This window comes from Haliaeetus leucocephalus, unplaced genomic scaffold (genome assembly GCF_000737465.1).
Source record: "Haliaeetus leucocephalus isolate CR32 unplaced genomic scaffold, Haliaeetus_leucocephalus-4.0 Scaffold151, whole genome shotgun sequence".
NCBI lineage: Eukaryota > Metazoa > Chordata > Aves > Accipitriformes > Accipitridae > Haliaeetus > Haliaeetus leucocephalus.
In genome coordinates, this window is record NW_010972587.1 from 11166858 (window position 1) to 11185848 (window position 18991).

An 18991-nucleotide genomic window follows, 5' to 3' on the forward strand; every position below is an offset into this window, starting at 1 on the left:
TTTTGGATCTCACTTTCTTGAGAATTTCTTGAGAGTACAGCAAATGTACTAGGGCAGACTCACTGTGTGTATATAGAAGACTTATTACATATCAGACCAGACTTAGTACATAAGCATGCACACACAACTTTACATGCTACATGTGATGTGTTGAATTTCCTGATATTCGTTGTTGTCTGGGAACCAGGTTGTCCTGGTTTCAGCTGGGATAGAGTTAATTGTCTTCCTAGTAGCTGGTATGGTGCTGTGTTTTTGAGTTCGCTATGAAAAGAATGTTGATAACACACTGATGTTTTCAGTTGTTGCTAAGTAATGTTTAGTCTAAAGTCAAGGATTTTTCAGCTTCTGATGCCCAGCCAGCGAGAAAGCTGGAGGGGCACAAGAAGTTGGGAGGGGACACAGCCAGGACAGCTGACCCAAACTGGCCAAAAGGGTATTCCATACCATGTGATGTCATGCCCAGTTTATAAACTGGGGGGAGTGGGGGTAGGGGTATCACCACTCAGGGACTAACTGGGCATCGGTCGGCGGGTGGTGAGCAATTGCACGGTGCATCACTTGTACATTCCAATCCTTTTATTATTACTATTGTCATTTTATTAGTGTTATCATTATCATTATTAGTTTCTTCTTTTCTGTTCTATTAAACTGTTCTTATCTCAACCCATAAATCTTACTTTTTTTTTTCCGATTTTCTCCCCCATCCCACTAGGTGGGGGGAAGTGGGTGAGCGGCTGCGTGGTGCTTAGTTGCTGGCTTGGGTTAAACCACGACACACGTAAAACTAGAGAGCCAAAGACTGGTATCCTGTAGAATGGCTTTGCCTTGTCTAGTTTTTCTCTTTGAGGAATGAAAAAATGGTCACGTGCCATGTTTTGCCTCACTCCAGGTACATTAAATGATGTTCAAGACCTGCATCTTTAATATTTTATAAGCATTTCATGTTCCTTATATTTCAAAATAGAACTGTGTCAATAAAAAATAGGATAATATAAATAAGGGTGACAAAACAGAAGGAAAGCAGCAAAGTCACTGTTCTCTTTACCAAACATGAACAACTGAGGGCTTTTTTTTAAAAATTTCTCTGGAGTTGCTCTGGAATTCCCTGTTCAGAACAGCAGAATTAGACCTATGTGTACATGTAGTTTTTGAATAAAGCGAGATGCAGTGAAAAGTGCTATTCTGGAATTGAGGAATGCACAGAAGAAGTTCCATTTTGCTTCATTTTCATTTGCTCAAAGTAAATCTCTCTTCTATGGCAAGGGGGGAAACAGATTCAAATACCATTTATATCAGATCCTTCCAAACAATTGAAAATGTAAGAACTTTTTTTCTTAACAGCAGAGTATGAGTTGGAGCAGATGAGAGAAAACGTGGTTCTACCCAGGCAGCCTTTTGCACTCTGAAATGATAGGGTGATGGAGTCTCGTGTTTTCCAAGGACGAACACAAGCTTTAGTACTGCTTGTAATTTAGCTAGTGATTTCAGAAGAGCAGTAGTGTGTTTAACGGTGCTATAATTCATAGCGGTTATTGAAGTAAAGGTGGCAGAACAGTCTCCTGAGCAAAACATATCTCTGAAAGTGTTTAGCCCCGTTACAGAGTTTGATATGTTATCTAACACAGGTTAACAAGCACTTTTTTACTTTCTGGAATCCCGACATTCCTGGGTATCCTAGGTCCATCTGGACTGTGCAGGACCTGGACATGAAATGAGGATGGTAGATGCAGTTGGTACACCTCCGTCATGGCTCCCAGCTTCCAGAGGTACCTGAGAACCATTCTGACTGTCATATGTGACCACTTCAATCACAGGTCACTCTGGCGACAGAATATATAAGGCATACAAGCGTTCCAGATGCACCCATTTTTTTCCCCAAAAAATCTAGGCTTACCAACTTGTACTTACAGATCTTTTCTTGGAGGAAATTTCTCTCCCATCAAACATCTGTATTTATGTGCTACTTGTACCACTAAAAAGGTAAGAGTGACGTTAAGTGCTCAAGGTTGCACAAGAAATCTGTGGCAGAGGGAGATAACTCAGATCTCTTGGGCCCCAGTCTATGCTGAATTTAGCTGTGAAGACACTGGACTCACAGGTTGTGAATTCTCTTATTCTATAATATAACCACTTGTGCTCAAAATGCCCCACTGAAAACAACCAGCTTTAACTAAATCTGTTGTTTTAATAGAAAAAGCTTTCATTCCTTTTTTTTTTTTTAAAAAAAAAATGCATAGACTGACTCTGCAATAGAAATTTCCCTGCTGATCAAACCATATTCTGTTTTAAAGAAAAGCTAACTCGTGCTAATCATTCGTGTACTCTCATTTATGATAGCCCTATCATCAAAACATTGCTTGCAATTTATTCTAGCTCTGGGTCAGAATCATTTTTATTTATGGCTAGTACTACAATAGTATGTGCACTCCAAACAGAATTGGTGTCTCATTCTATGTAGGTGCAAACACATAGAAAAGATTGTTCTGCCTGTGAAGAGTTTTCATTATTAACTAGATGTCTTGTTATTAGAGAAACACAATATCTGTATTTCAGCTAAGACAGGGCTTTAAATTCATTAGCTGACATTCCTTAGATGTGGCTCTACATAGAGGACTTTGGGTTCATGAAGCTGAACCTCTGTTCAGCTTCAAAACTCACTGCAAAAACCCTCTCTTCACCTCACACCCTCAGAAAGCTACATGTAAAAGAACGCAACAAAACAAGAGTGTGACTGATTCTTGTTTATTAACTGAGCCCTCTCTTATGATGTGAACCACCTATCTCTTCACTGGGGCCCCAGTAATAGTCACAGTGTCCTCAGGAGTTTTGAATGAACTAGCAGGGGTCCTACATCGTCTTGTAATTTACTCATTGTAGTATGGAGTTGTTAATTTCCTCTTTCGGCTGTCCTTATGCCGGGGACTGATCACTTGACAACTATTCCTGACCATTTTATTTTCATCAGGGAAATAGCAGATGATAGTATTGATAGCATGTTGGCCATTTCTTTTCTGACCCGAATCTGTACATCCTCCTCCTACCAAATGGTTGGCCTGCTGAGATGATTTTGAAGGTCTTTTCCAACCTAAATGATTCTATGATTCTATGATTCTATAAGTAAACCCTAGTCTGCAGTCATTTCTTCTTCTCATTACAGCTGATCCATAACACCTACTATGCTGTTGTCCTATACATTGCCACAGAACGAGTTTTCTTCTATTTGCCTCATCAGATATTTGCTCCTCTTCTTTTAAAACCTAGCACAGAAGCACAGAGCTCAGAATAATCTAATTACCTTATCAAGAGGCCGATGCTGAGCTCTGTGCTACTCTACTGAGGTGACTACCGTCATCTAAGCTAGGTAGTAAGTTAATGCCAGCTTAAACATACATTTTTATAGTGCGGCAGAGATCCCCTGCTAATGTATGTCATGTCATTCAATACCCAAAATACCTGATGTGATCTTTCTTTTCTTTCCCAGTTTGAACAATGGCTGCAACCCAAACTGTAAAGAACTTTAATACAATTACATTTGGTACCACACTTCATGGCTTCTGTCTTAGAAATGAATAAATTATGGAGAACTATGCAAAAGAACTTCACCACGTCCTTTTCAATATGCTTGCAGTGCAAAATAAGTTCAAAGTTACAATTTCATGTGCAAACTGGTTGATTAGATTAACCACTCATGCAAACAGCTGTTTGGACAAAATAAAATTTGCAATTTAGAGGCTTTTTTGTGTATATGCACTTTTTCGCAACAGGAGAGCTATTTTCTTGATTTTGTTACTGAAAACTTGCCTTGAAATTCAAATTAAAGATAATGTGTAACAGAATCATATTGTGTTTAAAGACCACTGAAAGTAGGAGAAATGATTAGAATGATCCTGGAGATTACTCTGATATCCAGGGCGGGGGCAGGCTTTGTTTACGTGGAATTATACACATTGAAGAACTCCCAATGTGGCAGTGTAGCTAAAAGCCCTGGTGTAGCTCTTAACTGTAGAAACAAAACCTATGAGCGTGGAGGCTGTATCACCTCTGTGCTTGTGAAAGCAACCTCTGCTGGAATAGTGTGTCCGTTTCATGGGTCCAGAGCTCAACAGAAGTATTGAAAACTGAGAATGGGTGAAAGGAAGAGTTATTGGGAGTAAGAAACGTGATAACAAAGCAGTCGTCAGCAGACGTATTGTCTGCATTTGAAGTAAACCACATTCAATCTTGAATTAAGGAATATGTATGGTTTTTTGTTGGTTTTTTTTTTTTTTTCCCCAGAAAAGATAATTGAATATCAGAGTCATTTACCAAGGTGGATTCTTCATCAGAAATGCTTAAATATAACATAGTTTAGGGGGGGGGGTTGTTTGGTTTGTGGTTTTTTTTTTTTTTTGGTTTTTTTTTTGAAACACATGCTGTAGTTCAAACAGGAACAATTTGGGAAAAGTCCTGTAGCCTAGTGGAGATCAGAAGCTGACTGATGTGCTATTGCTAGTCTGCATACCTTCTAATTATACTAAAGAGAAACGTGGGGGCAGAGATGTTAATCCTATTCCTAACTATCTCAGCTCACAGTGATGAAACTAAAGAATAAGTGAGATGAAACATCAGACACTAATTACCATTACTATAAAAGCAATGGCAACTGTAAATATTTCATCATGTGTCTGAGTGACATTGGATGTTTTTTCTTAGAAGTGTAGTTCTTGAAAACCAATGACTGGGATTTTCAACTTTCCTTAAAACAGAAACAAAAAATCTTCCTAACCTTCTCCCTTCAAAGAGAAACTTGAAAACAAGACACAATCTCACCCTGAAGGCTCAGAAAGTGAGAGATAAAAGCATGCAAATATATAATTAAAAAATAAAACATCATGATTTTTGGAGAGAGAAGTGATTCATAAATTTTACATGTTTGAGGTTGGCATACTGTCACTAATGCACTTGAGTAACACACCGAACCAGGTACCCTAGGCACTACGTCCAGTGCTTCACCTTTGGAGAACGTGGAAAAGAGCAGATACAACCCAGTTCAAATCACATGAGAAGGACATTGCTGTGGCTCAACGCAGTAGTCCTTAATCCCAAAAACACTTCAAATTCCTGTTTTCTTTTTGATGCCTGTGAAAGGCATTCAGTTGCCAACTACAGAAAAAGGCAAGAGCTTCTAAACTATGTTGAGGCTACGAGTAGCCGATAACAGCAGGAGGCAAATGATGGATGCTAACAGAAGCGATAGATTCCTTCAAGCAGTGCCTGCTTCCTTCCACGACCTCATGCCCCTCTTAATGCTGTCGATATCACCTAGGGCTTGCAAAAAACTCACACACAGCATTCATTACGTCTGACAGGGTCCAACAGTTTTCATTGCCTCTTTGCTGCTTGTGCATCAACCTGGACTCATAAACTAATGCAACGGCTTCCTTAGGATATTTAGTAAATTAGCAAGCAGCCAGTTGTTAGGAATGTGGGCTCCTCAGATGAGTTAGGGATCTAAGGGGTCTATGTGTGCTTAATTCATAATCAAGATGAACTAATGATGAGACCTGAACTACAAATACCTTATTTGGTCCTTTGCTATTGTTATTAGAGAAAATATTCTTTGTCACCTTGAGGTGGCAATGCATTGAATTTTGATGCTGTATGACTCTTAATAATAAAAGTAGATGATGTTGTTTCTTTTTTTCTTCTCTTTATTATCTTTGGATATTAAGTAAGACATTTAAAGATTTAAAAAGACATTTCGAATAATTTTTTTTAGGAAGGGATACAGATTCGATTTAATTTCAGTTTTCAGAGTTGTTAATTTCTGAATGTTTTTCTGAATGTTTTGGAGTTATTTGCAAGCTTGCTTTCTGGAGTAGACTTTTCTTTTGGATTCTTGTCTGTTGTGGATAAACTCTATCTTGGTATATTCAGTTAGCTGCTCAGAGCTAACAAAGTCTGAGCAATTGAAAGATTTATTTTGTACCATTATTTATATAAATATTTTTATTATAAAAATAATAATTACTTAGGAATTGCAAACTAGTTTATACTCCAACTGCAAATGTGTGATCCCTAAAAAGAAGACTGGTTGGCAGATAAATGATAGCTTGGGACCTACCAATTGACGATACAAACATGAGTTAGTCAAAGTGAGTTAATCAACTTCTCTGTAAGGTACAGTACAATATTTTAAAAATATGTTCAATCTTAAAGTAGCTCCTTAGTCAACCAAGCTTGTGAAACAGCTGGGAGGAGAGAAGCAGCGGTCTTACACAGAGCAGTAATTGTAAGATATTCCAGCTTGCTCAAAGGTCAGGTCCCTGGCCTCATGTTCAATCGCACTAAGGTTCTCAAGCAGCACAAGGCAACGAGGAATCTGCCCTTAGTACAGTCAAATCCCTGTTATTAGAGACTCCTCGTCCCTTCCCCTTACAGCCACACAATGTTAAATCAGGAATACACAGCTTTTACAGCACTCGTTCCCATGATTCTGCCTAAGAGAACTATTTTAACCGGAGATTTGTGTCGTGAGGGAAGTTGAGCCACAGCTTTATGGACTCACCTCATTCCGGACTGGCAGAGTGGTCCTCCTGGATCTGCTGTAGCCAAAAGCCTATGGAGCCTTGGGCAAACTGAATTATTCTAGACGTGTTAATCCCAAGTTGGTCTCAGATTGAGGAATACCAAAAAGGAGATTCAAGAGTCCATTCCTGTGTAAACCACGATCACAGATGGCTCAAAGTTCTTCAACAATGTACAAAAATCTGAGTTGTGTTCCCTGGGAACATTCAAACTTGGACGGTTCTTCCATGTGAAGGCAACATGCCAGAGGAGAGCTTTGGAGAAGCCAGTGCACCTTTTTTTTAATGCAGGGAGTGTTAAAAAGTGTCAGTAGTCCCAGTGCCTGGTTCGGCCAGTGCCTGGTTCTGCCTGGAAAAGATGCCACTAACCTTCTTGCTCCCAATCACTGGTTCTGCCACCCTTTCATGGTTGTAGCCACAGCTGACCAGCGTACTCTGACTCTTCCTTCTCTGCAGCAGCTGCAGACCTGGCTTTCTAGGGCTTGAATAGCCATTTGCTATCCCTGGCTCTACTACTGTGGACAACTTATTCCTTTACCTATATCTATAACTTGCTCCGACTGTAGTGCCATTGAATGTCCAGGCTGGACTCTTCTAATTCTCTAAGTATTTCTAGACCAGTTGAGAAAGCAGTCAGCATCCCCTCAGTACACCTTACTCCCTTGCTATTGCTTTTCCAGCCTTTTCCTGGTGAGATTCTTAATTTTATGAAAGCAGAAATTGAATGCTTTTGGTACTAACTGACCTTGATATTACCTAGACTAATGTTGCTTCATGCCTCCATTTCCATGGTTTTTTCCACATAATGGATATTAAAGGTCTCTGCTGATTATTGCTGTCACCTCTTCCTCTATTCATGTTGTAAAGGTTAGTCTAATGACTTCACAGAAGAGAGAGAATTTAGGTAGCTGTGTGGGAAGAATTAGTTCAGAGAGAGAAATCTCAGTATGTTGAAGACAAAAAGGATTCCTCATATCCTATCCTGCATAGGATTCTTGTTTTAAGAGGTCTCCCAAGGCAGGACCTCACTTCATCACACATATTGTTCCCAGGAATTTATGACTGACTGATTTACCTGTGCAATTACGCTCTGACTGCAAGAAACCTGTTAAATGACTATGAGAAATGCCCTTGTTTAACTTTGTACCTTAACATGAAACATGGCATAAAGGCAGGTTTTTTTTCTGTGTAGAAGACAGTTGAGCTTCTATCCAGAAATGTCAGAGTTTGGTTTTGAAATATGTATTTCCTTCCTGTACTGGTGACACGTGCTGGATTTGGAATTCATACTGACAGAATAGTTTGTAAATGTGTGTATGTGCAAATGAAGATATTCATATGCTTCTGTGTAGTGCTGGAATTATAAACCTTGATACAAAGGAGGCTAACAGATTTCATTGTACCTAAGTAATTATTGGAATGTTTAATTCAGAATTTAAAATTTCCGATACTAGCTTATTTTTAAAAATTAAGTCCTTTGTGCCATTATTGGACAGTCAGCTATATGGAGCTAAAGTATTAAAGAAGCAACAAGACTTTAAAAATGGAAGAATGATCCTGTTTATACTTTTGAGGTGACTAATTTCAGATCCTTAAATAGATCTGTTTTTTTCAGAGTAGATCTTCATCACTTTATGGAAAACTAACATCTGTAAAACTTCTCAGTGTGGCTATCAAACCACTGAGCTATCTCAAAGCATCAGTTTCTGCTTGAGTAGAATAAGTGCCCAGAAAATCACTGCAAATAAGACTGTATTACAATCTTGTTCATGTAGCATTGTATGTTGTAGTAACAACAAACATTTCTAAAGTGTGTTATTTACATTCTGCTTTTTTACAGTCTTTTTATTTGATTTTTTGGTAAAATTTTGTATTGATTCTAATCTGTCAACTGGATTTAAATCACTTTGTTCTTATACTTTTGTTAGAAAGTATATCAACATTCACAAAGAGGTAAAGGTATATCTAGACTGAAATATTTGCAGAACACTTGAGGGGATTAATTATCCCACCACATTGAACTCAGTTGACTGAGGTGAAGTAAATGGAAAACTTCTACATCTGGAATGTTTAAAGAAGCAGAAATTTGAACTCCTGGGTTTATTTGCATTTGACCCATGCTTAGAATTTGCCACTGTAACTGAACACGTGATAGCCATGAAGTGTGCTAACTGACTTCCATGCCTTGGTGCTATAATAAGCACTGTTCTGTTTCATGGCCAAATTCTCTTCGTCAACAGAACATTTTGAAAGTTTCAATTGCAAAATTGTTACAACTTCCATGTTGGAAAAATTTTAGTAAGATGCTGGATATAGACAGCTTCATATTTCCTGGCAAGTAAATAAAGCAGGTTGAAATATTTCTACATGAAAAATTTTCCTCTTGGAAAATGTGGTTTTGCTGAAATAAGAACTTTCTGTGGGAAGAAGTCAATTTCAATGCACATTTTTTATTTTACAATTGGGGTAATGAAAACAAAGCCCTTCACATTTTAAGGTGACAGTTTGAAACAAAGATACTTTTCAGTTCCAAATAATTATTTGAATTTAAAAAACAAAACAAAACCAGATCAAGTTATGCTGGAACTTTTGTTCCAAACACAGGTGTGGTAATTTTTCACTTTGACAATTTTCTTTTGAAATTTCTCATAGTTTTTCATCCTACTTTTTTGATACTCCAATTTTTCATTCTGCTTTGAAGTAGAAACTAATTTCCCATGGAACAGAATATTGCTTTCCAACCAGGTCTACAAGAGACCAATCAGTGAAGATTTTCAATAGGAACAAGGGAGAAATACTTTATCAATATATGTGCATCAGTTACAGTTACCTTTCTGATCTCCCAAGTTGTTTTCAAACAGCTCAGGTGAAAACGATGTCATTAGTAGAGGTAGAGCTCCTCAGAGTACCTTTATAAGCAACATTACACATGTGAAGCTGTTTTAGATTTTCCTTTGACTGGGTTACACACATAAGTTCTTCAGAAACCATCTTTTTTTGAATCAGTTCAGAAACATTCCTGTCACCAAAGTCCATGAGAACTGGGGACAATTTTTCCATGTGAGAAGGAGGTAAAGACCTCACCGATACTTTATGTTCCGCAAAGGACATCATCCTGCATGATCAGTGCCCTTCTGTCTAATTGCTTTTTATTATCTCATGAAATTATATGTGTTAGCATGCGTAGTCAAGGATCTAACAATCTGAAAAGTCATATTTGAAGAATCACCTCCTTTGATTTCCACTCCACTCAATACATAGCTCCTTTTATTCTCCACAAGACCTTCACAACCACCTGCTCTGTCATCTTCTATGAACAATGATCTACCCAACAAATACTATGTAAACCATGCCTGAAGAACATTGCAGATGACTGATTAATTTATTATTATAACTGGAGATGATCAAGTGTTCTGTAAGAAATAAAGTATTCTCTAAACATAGCTTTTACTTCACCTGATTGCTTCTACCTAGACTTCACTGTCTGGCTCCCAGAAATACAGGATTGTTTTTCACTTGAGTTTTAGTCATTGATGTTTTGAGAATCTAGATATGCTGCAGAAAATGTATCTCTAAAAATAATACATCCATCTCACATATTTTGGTGAGATGAGCCAGAAAAACTTTGGAATTCCACTAATTATGTTATTGTTTATGATTTTGACTGTGGTGGTAGCAGATCAGCACCATTGTGTCTAGGAAATAACATCTAACAAATATCTCTTCCAGCACAGACGTGATGCTAGGAACAGTATCAGTAAGCCTGGAATATACTCAGCGAGGTGGAGTGCTGGATGTTGTTGAAGAAGAAAATAAATCTGTCTTTGTTTCTGGAGGCTATATAGTTAAAAAGAAGTATAACACTATAAACAGCTTGTTTCAGAACAAGAATTTTCATTGCAGAAGATATGTGGTATTTTTCTCATTCTTTCCTGATTAATTCTGAGGGTAGACTTTACAGTATCATCTAAAAAGACTGCTATTAGGCATAAATAACAAGGATCTGCTTCCTTAATCGTATCATAAAAGTCAACAGTTTGATTAGCCAACATGTGTTTAACAGAATGAATCAGCGGGCAAGACAGTTCCTTGCAGATAGAACATGCTCTTAAGAAAGGACTTTGAGAACAGGTTGTGGGACTAAGATTAAATGTCTTCTACACACATACATGCCCATGCATCTTGGCTATATCTCAAGATGCAGGATGTAATCACTGGAAAACAGTCAGCTTTCCCAAAGTGTTATAAGATGGAAGTAGATATACCCAGTTCCCTGATGGGCAAGGGAAGGAAACCTCACATAAGCTTCATAGTTTACAGCGCTGTGGCTCTCAGTGTATGGCTGGGCAATAATTCGTGTAGCTGGGTCTCAGTAATAGCATTTATACCTGGACCCAGCCCTCCACAGAGTTCATGGACGTTTTGTTTCAGTCCCATCACAGCTGATGACACTCATGTGTTTCAATTCCTTATCTCAGACTGGGGTGGTCGAAGACTGCTTGAGCAGAGACCTTTAAGAAACATGGGATCTGCAGGAAACGAGATACACAACACACTTCTTTCTGAGACCTTCCTACTAAACCATATATCTGCTATGATTCTGTGAGGATTTTCATGTTACTGCTGGCCTACAAAAAGTGCTCAGCCTCTTATACCATTGGAACTCTTGGATCTGCCCCAACATCAGCACTGCTTGAGGAGGGGAGGAACCTGAAGCTCAGGTTTTACTTGGATGTTCTCTTCCATGATTTCCAAGAGGTGCCAAAGTTCAAAGGGGAGAAGTTATCTAATTTTCTTTTTCTGTAAATCTTAGAAAGAAACTATCTTTACGGAGTAAACCTCATCTATCAAATAGGAGCTCTAAAGACAGCACAGCGTTGACGTTTCTTTTTCTATCACAGGGGTGACACTATTCAACAAGCGGTTAAACCCATTTGGGAAGAAAAAAACATAGTTCCCTGCCATAATGCAGTAGGCTATTACCCAGTTAAAACCGGTCTGATAAAAACTCTTTTTAACATTTGTCACATTTTTTGCCTGTTTGTGATCCAGCCAAAGAATTTCTATCATCTTCTGAATGCAATCAAGATGTAACTAACTGTTGCCATATCAATAACTACGAAGAAAAAGAACCTCCTCCACATGGACTACCCACACAGATCTGATGGGCACAGTTTGTGAAATGCCTCGGGAATAAAATGGTGTGGTAACTGGTGCTATGCACATGGCTGCTGCAGTCGGATCTGGCCTTAGACTTACACACTGTGTGTATGTGTAAGTGCATATGGTATAAATGTGAATCACTGAGGCATTGTATCTGCTCATGTTCCCAATCACATCTCCCATTTAAGTCAACGGCTACTCTTTTTTTTTCCTCAGTCTGTCAAACTGTACTGGGTCAGAGGAGATGCAGGCCTGAGTCCGGCTGTAGCTCTCTAACAGAGCAACTCACATAATCCTCACAGCAGAAAAATAAATTAGATTTTTTTTTTTTTTTTGCTCTAACTTGAGGACAGTTTTGCCGATGCATCGTCTTAAGTTCTTTGAAGTCTATGTGTTCAGTGATACCTGTTCACTGACACTAGATGCTGAGACATTCATAAGTAAAGTGAAGAAGACTTTATACACTGCAACTTACACATATTTTCACTTTTAATATGTCCGCTAAATTTCCTTTTAAAGCAGCATTTCTTTTCCCCCTCCTTCTCTCTGTCCTCTTGGCTGTTAGATTGTGAGTATCTTGGAATAGCATTCAACTATTTCTGGATGATTGCAGTGGGCTTGACACATTTTGAAAACTAATACATGTATATTTTAAAAAGGATAAGAGTCTGAAGAAGTCTCTGAGCTACTTATTTCTCATTTATGTTATAAACCAGCAAATAAAACAATAAATAAATCTCTGTATTCCATGGAAACCAGCCAGTAGAAAAGAGAGAGCAGAATATATAGTTTCTTAAACCTTTAGGCTCTCAAAGACATTGAATTTACTACTCAGTTGTTGTCTTGTAATGCCAATGTTGTGATATGACTTACTGTCATGAATAAATATAGTCGTTGAACCCCCAACATTGAAAAAATAAGGCCAGTTCAAGTCAAAACAAATTTTGCATGAGAACAGAGGATTTCTGCAAAATGCAAAAGGAAATCCCATGCTGCTTCATTTTCACATTAGTCAAAAAAAAAAGCTTAATCTGAAATAAAATGTCATTTGGTTGTGAGATATTTAAGACTTTTAACCCTTCCTTCCTTATTTTAATCTACTATGAAGAAATTTATTTTGAAAGCATAGAAAGCAAAGATTTTGGCCTTTCTAAAATGAAAATTGTGAAAATGTTTTGACATTTAAAAAATTGCTGTGATTTTTTTCAGCTAACATTTTTCGTTGGATACTACCCAGACCTGTAGATAGATTCTGCCATGTGTGCCCCTTCCCCTCACTGAAAATGCCATTAAAAATAATAGTAACTTCACTGATTATCAAAAGCATGTACACCCATTTTAACAATGGAGTCATACTTTTATATACACTTAAGTGTCTGCAAGATTTAATAAATCACATTCCAATGCAATATATGCAGTAATTTTAAATGTGTCTAATGCACTCGTTATTGAATTCAAGCTTTTATCACTCACAAATCTGTCTTCTCCCTTAAGACTATAGGGATTTTATGCAGTGCTTTGTTAATAACCAGACTATTTTCACTTACATTTGCTAATGGAAATGTTTTCTGAGATGTTTGATAGGAAAAATTCAGAAGTTTAGGCTGGATCTCCCTCTTTACATTCCTGTCTCTTGGCTCCTCATTTCCTACTTGCTGTGTTTCCTGCTGAGAGAAGACAAACTTATTTGTTTCTTTAACGTAGGACAGGTTCTGGTCTATCTTTGCAAGCTGTACACCATGTCTTTTATTTGTCCAATGTCCTCTTTGGCACTTTTTGTAAAAGGATAGACAGGTACCTTTATAGAGATATGCATGTGAATGTCTGAAGAATATAGGATACCGTCTATGGCAGTACAAGCAATTCATGGTTTCCAAGTCACAGAATCATAGAATCACAGAACAGTTTGGGTTGGAAGGGACCTTTAATGGTCATCTAGTTCCAACCTCCCTGCAACGAGCAGGGACATCTTCAACTGGATCGGGTTGCTCAGAGCCCCGTCCAGCCTGACCTGGAATGTTCCCAGGGATGGGGCATCGACCACCTCTCTGGGCAACCTGGGCCAGGGTTTCACCACCTTCATTGTAAAAAACTTCTTCCTTGTATCTAGTCTGAATCTACCTTCTTTCAGTTTAAAGCCATTACCCCTTGTCCTATCACTATAGACCCTACTAAGAAGTCTGTTCCCGTCTTTCTTATAAGCCCCCCTTAAATACTGGAAGGGTGCAGTAAGGTCTGCCCAGAGCCTTCTCTTCTCCAGGCTGAACAACCCCAACTCTCTCAGCCTGTCCTCATAGGAGAGATGCTCCAGCCCTCTGATCATTTCTGTGGCCCTCCCCTGGACCCGCTCCAACAGGTCCATGTCTTTCCCGTGCTGAGGACCCCAGATCTGGAGGCAGTACTGCAGGGGGGGGTCTCACCAGAGCGGAGCAGAGGGGCAGAATCCCCTCCCTCGACCAGCTGGTCACGCTCCTTTTGATCCAGCCCAGGATAAGGAATTGATCTTCTAGTACTAATAGACATCATAGAATTCATCCACTTAGACCCACAGCGGCTCCAGGAACTCATGATGAAAAAAACTGCACAGGGCATCTTACGTCAGAGTTGATAAAACTTCAGCTAAAGCATCTGTTCAAATGGGTCAGAAATTTTAATGGTAAATCTATCAGACTAGGGCATTTTTTCTGAGGTCATGAACTTTGAAGTATTTGTTCCCTGTGGCTGTCAGTAGGCCTGTTCTGGAAAATAAAAGCAGTATTTACCTAAGGATCCAGCTCTCCTCTGGGACACACACATACCACTTCATCTGATTTCAGCGGGGCTTACGAAGTTGTACCTGAGGATTCAATGAGCCCTCTAATAATTAATAGTGAGGATTTTTAGGTTAACATCAACCTGTGCTGTTCCAGTTAAAAGTCCCAATGCAGAATCTTTGACAGTAGCATATTAAGTGGTAGAAAGGCATCAGTCTCTTTTGTCACCTGGTATAGCGGTCACAGATACGTGCAGAGCAACTCTCTGCTGAAGTTAAAGGGGAAAAAATATTAAATATAATTTCTCTATCATCTCCTCACTGCTGTGCTTGTAGGAAGGCTGGCTTTGGTTTTCCATAGGAAATTTCAGTTCCAGTGGAGCCAGCATCTTCTTGCATCTCTACAAGGCCTTCTAAGTTATGCAGACATGGATAGGAGGGGCCAAGAGCTAAGGGAAAACCCATCCCACACTATACTGGAGTGAATCAGGATCAATGATCACAACCTCTTCTGCTATTTGCTGCACCACAGATGGCTTCATAACATCTGTGTGTCTGTTCTCCTAATGGTGCACACAATTGTATAGATTGGACTCCAATCTGATCTTAAACTAACTTTGCACAGTTAATAAAAAATTCATGTCATTCCAGTTGCGATAACAGGACTTTATTGTCAATGCAGAAGTATGTCCCTTCAAAAAAAGTGAACTTCATAATGGGTTCAGGGTTTCGCAAATGATCCCTCAAGTTCCAGTCCTGGTGTTGTATAAAGTACTTTAATACTCCTTCACGCTGACTTTCTGTTTACCTAATGGAAAGCTATTTAGCTTTTGGAACTTTACAGATTTTGGCACACTAAAAGAAACCAACCTGCTTTATTAAATTCATGATTGAAGGAAATCACTGTAAGCCTAATAAGATTTACATGTTTCCATTCAGTGTCAGCAGGGAGTCAGATTAAATCAAGGCTGAAGGTCTCAGCTGCATTCGAACCCTTGATCAAGCTACTAATGTTTCAGTTTGAAAAGTATGACAAGATGATTAGATGATTTAAATAGCCCTGTGCTTTTTGAGATGGCTGATATCACTAAAGCAATTATTTTTGCAGTCAGATTATGGATTTCTTACAGTCATATTAATAAAATGTGGTTTGTCAAGTAGGGTGCTTTAATGAAAAGAATAATTTATTTTGTTTCTTTCATTTCACACAGTTACCTGTTATACAAGTTGTCTATTACTAAAAACATAATAACCAATACTTATATAAAGTTGTCCTCAAAGCATTCTACAAAAGAGGACTGTGTGATTATCCTTTTCTATAGGTGTGAATGCAGTATCTTTAATGTTAAAGTTATTGGATGACATGCCAGGATTTCAACATCTGTGCTGATCCAGAGAGATTAGGGGTTTGTTACCTTTCGAGGTCTTACCCATAAATAAAGATCTAAAAAGAAGGAGTCATTTAGCCTGCATTGAGTGTTTGGAAGAATTTTCTTGTACCACCTGAAGATTAAGTAGTGTTAGTTGGTATCCCTTCATGAGGGATAGTCTAAAGGCTGTGTGTGAAGGTCTACAAACTGACTTGTCCCCTGTTGCTACCCATAGCTTTCATGAGACTTGTAGTTAAGGATGGATGTCTGAAATTTTCAGGACCATCTGATGGATTTAGAAACACGTCTTCTATCATTTTATGCAAAATAGGATTGGACTTTGGGCCACTAGCAGCCTGCTGAAGAAATCCAGGGACATGAAGTGAAATCTTGGGAATCTTATTTTCATGAGCTGCATGTGATGAAAGCGTTGAAATCAGTCAGCCAAACTACGGTTCTGATAAGGCACACACTTCAAAAGCCAAGATGATTAATATACCTTTTGCCTCAGTGTCTGCAAACCAAAACAGTAATCCCTGACAGCTAAAAACTGTAGATAACGGATTCATTTGTAATCAAGTCAAAAGATAAGCCAAGCATTAAGGAAGATGGGGGATATGGAGGGTTACAAACTCACCTAGATTAAGTTCCTTTCTAAACCATGCTTTTCTTCCTGCATGAGCTGAGTGGTCTTTGCTGGCTTTATAGGTTTGCAATGCTGTGCAGCTTTTGCCAAAAACTGATCGGCACTGATGTAAAACGGATGCACAAATCAAACTTGGCTTTGGCAACAAGGTATATCCTAGTCCTTACTTGGAATAAATGACAACCTGGGACACTGAAGACTGGCAGTAAAGCAGTTTTTAGACATTCTATTATAGTCTAGGCACCTTTCTGAAATTTTAGCCTGTATCCTATACTGGACTTCATGCACAGGCATCAAGCACTTGTACTAGCAAATGGTCAAGGTCTAACCATGTGGTGCTAGACTTCTTCTGTAGTAAAAGAGGTAATGGGAAACTGCTTCTTGGGTTCTCATCCGGAGTACAGGGAACCCTACCGCTCTGCCAGGCAAGGTCGATGTGGCAGGTTAGGGAAGATCACGGATTGACACTTCACCGGGGTAGATAACTTTGTGGGAAAGACTTAGGCCTACTAGATTAAGAAGCATCATTGTTGATAATGTCATGGAATTGTCTGAACTGTAATCACACTGCACTTCGATAGCCTGCGAGATAAGTATTTTCCCTTTGCTCTTAGCAAAGTGATAGCTGAGAACTCTCCTTATAATGTTTCGGGTCACTGAAAGCTATTTTCCCCTTAATGAACACCTAAAAAAAAGTGATGAGCAGATGGACAAACTGATTCTTCAACATATATCACTCAGGACTGTGTAGTCAAGGATACTCTAATGAAGCAAAATGTTGTGGGCTGAAATAAACTGTCAGTCTCGTCCTCTATTGCTACTTGCCAGTTTGCTATGGCTGTATAATGTTATCAGTCTACTGTACTTCGAGAACGCTGATATATAGAGATAAGAAGTTTCCGCTGTTTATCCCAATCAGATAAAAGTAATGGCAGTCTTAAATACAAGTCCTCCCTCTACTTTCAAACTCTATGGGTACACAATTTTGTTTGATTAATGTGGGCTGTAAAAATTTCAAATAATGGGCCGACTGAAGCAAGAAAACACAAACACATTGCATACTAGATGCAGTTCAGCAAGTACTGACTGACCAATTGCAGCTCCCCGGCAATAAATTCTATATGGTTCAGGAGTCTTAATTGCAGAAGTGTCCTAAAATATGCAAAACTGTCCTTTATGAAATGCAAGCGTATATGAATGATTTATTCTAAATGTAGGAAGCAAGAAATATATATGTATAGAATGCTCAGCGTGACTGAAAAAGTGGCAAGGGTAAAGGGACATGTGTTGAAAGGAAACTCTCTCTTTTTTGTGAGTAAATCAATAGGGGAGCATTTTGCAAAGCCACCCAGTGATGATTGAGCTTTCCAACATTGCTGTAGGCTACTGACCACAAAACAAAATGCTTATGCATCTATTTTGTTACAGGCTGTGAAACGTCGCGTTTGCGTAGCATCTGTTTAATGATAAAGGGCCTGGTAGAGGAATTTTGCTTCTTCCTGCACGAATTTCCTACGAACACAGACGCCTTTTCTCAAGCAGTACTCTTGGCTAAGACCCTGGCCAAGCTCACACAAGTGAGATAAGACAACTTCGGAGTGGCAGGTGTCATTGGCAGCTGCGTGACGTGCGGCTGACATGGAAGGAGCAGGCTGGCTGGCAAGACCTCTGAGCAGCGATGTGTTCGAGGGATGTGTGAAACGCTGAATTCGGTGCTTCGGTTGCGGGGCTGCTCCGACCCGTTTTGTGCTCACACATGGAATGTGTCTGCAAGTACCAGAGATAAAGCTGGAGCGATGTGAGACCGAGAGACACATGTGCATCCACTGAGCGCCCTTAGAAAACTTGAACGGACTCCAAAGCGAGAGGAACTCATATCTGCTGCGATAAAAGTGCCAAATAACTAAGGGCTACACTGATAACTGGCAGTGAGGGGGTGCAAGGTGGGCTCTGACATACTCGGTGGCTACCATAATGCTAACCTCTCTTTTCCACAAGCATGGGAACCCAGTGACTGCCGTGAAGAAATAAAGAAGAGTCAGAGTTTGTCAATGGCAATCCTGTTTCTCTCTCTTCAGATTCATACAGACACTGAGGCTCAGTGGTCAAGAGGTTTTCAGATGCTAACTGCTAATTTACAGAGAGACAGGAAACTGCTGTGACTGTCAAATAAATAGCAATTACACAGATTCTAACGCTGCCAGGCCTTAGCTTCTCCCTGGGACTTGCAAACTACTGAGTGGCACACGGACCCCCAGAACACATGCTGCATGCTCCCCTAGCCTCTCTCTCTCCTCTGCTTTCTGCTTTCAGGGATCATTAGCCTGCCTTCTGACTCCTTGAGTGTTTGACGTTTTAATCTTTAATGTCTCTACACGTTGCTTTTTTGTGCATAGTACCCACAGCAATGGACAAAATGTCTTTTTTTAGTAAGTTACCATGTTTGTTTATGCAATACAATATCTGCGTGGGACTGCTCTGAATATTTGTTTTT